This window comes from Nanorana parkeri, unplaced genomic scaffold (assembly GCF_000935625.1).
Source record: "Nanorana parkeri isolate BGI_ZX_2015 unplaced genomic scaffold, ASM93562v1 scaffold637, whole genome shotgun sequence".
Classification (NCBI taxonomy): Eukaryota; Metazoa; Chordata; class Amphibia; order Anura; family Dicroglossidae; genus Nanorana; species Nanorana parkeri.
The window spans coordinates 90834-91982 of NW_017306905.1; positions in this window are offsets into that span (position 1 = coordinate 90834).

The window sequence follows — 1149 nt, forward strand, 5'->3', positions numbered from 1 at the left end:
GACAAATGAACGTCTCCACAAAAGGAGGAAACCACCACTAGATATAATGTGGAACTACAATTTACATATCTGAGGTAAGGTGCCCATACACTGTACGATTATCGTACAAGAATCGCCGGAAATCCCGCGATCGTACGCCAATCGCAAAGTGTACAGTGTCGAACAAGCAGGCTGGAAAACCCGCAGAGAATAGTACGATTCTCGGCGAGTTAGTGGCCTGCTTGTTCCCCAACTGCCGAACAGACCGGTGTGCGCAAGCATTGCAGTCATCGGAAACAAGCCCCTCCTGGGGGGCGGGCTTGCGATGATCGCAAGTACGATCTGCCTGTCCAAGATGGGCAGATCACATGTTTTTAAAATTACTTTACAACCCTCGCAAGACTTTTGTTGTTGTAAAGTGTATGTATGTGTATGTGGGTTGTAAAGTGTATGGCCACCTGTAGGCTCAGTCCCAGAGCTGGTCCCTCATCACATCCAACCATGTTTGGCAAAGTTTTATTTTTTGGTTTTGTTGGAAAGGTATTTAACCCTTTGTTAGGACAGACAGTTTTGAAATCTAGTTTGCAAAGAAAATATCAGCACTGTACAGACAGATTATTCAGCATGTAAAATGTTATCCAGCGTTTTTGACATTTTTCAGGTGAGTGTATCTGCTTTATTTGAGGTCCCTAGACAAAACCAGCTGGGGTATCCCCACTGCAAGGGTAAGTTCTCCCTTAAGATGGCTGAAAACTACTATACAGCTGTGTTACTCACCCGATCCTCGGTCCTGCAACGGTCAGCGTTCACCTCTTTTCCTCTCCCCTCTGGGTATGGAATGTTCCTCAGCATCCTCAGGTCTAATGCAAGTCAGCGGACATGCATAAGACTTGACTATGTCAATAGTCCTTAGACCACCAGAGCCCAGGGGAGAAGAGACTGTGGAGACCGGTCTAGCAGCCAGATGGGACTGAGGATCAGATGAATATATTTTTTCACTAGACCAAAATGAGCACTTAACCCTTGAAGTGCGGGGGGTATCCCCACTGCAAGGGTTAACTTTTACATTCCTGGAGTTCCTCTTTAACATCCTCAGTCCCCACTTCACATCAGAGATCTACCTTATACACAGCTAGAATGTGGCATTGTGGCAGTGAGCTGAATGCTGGG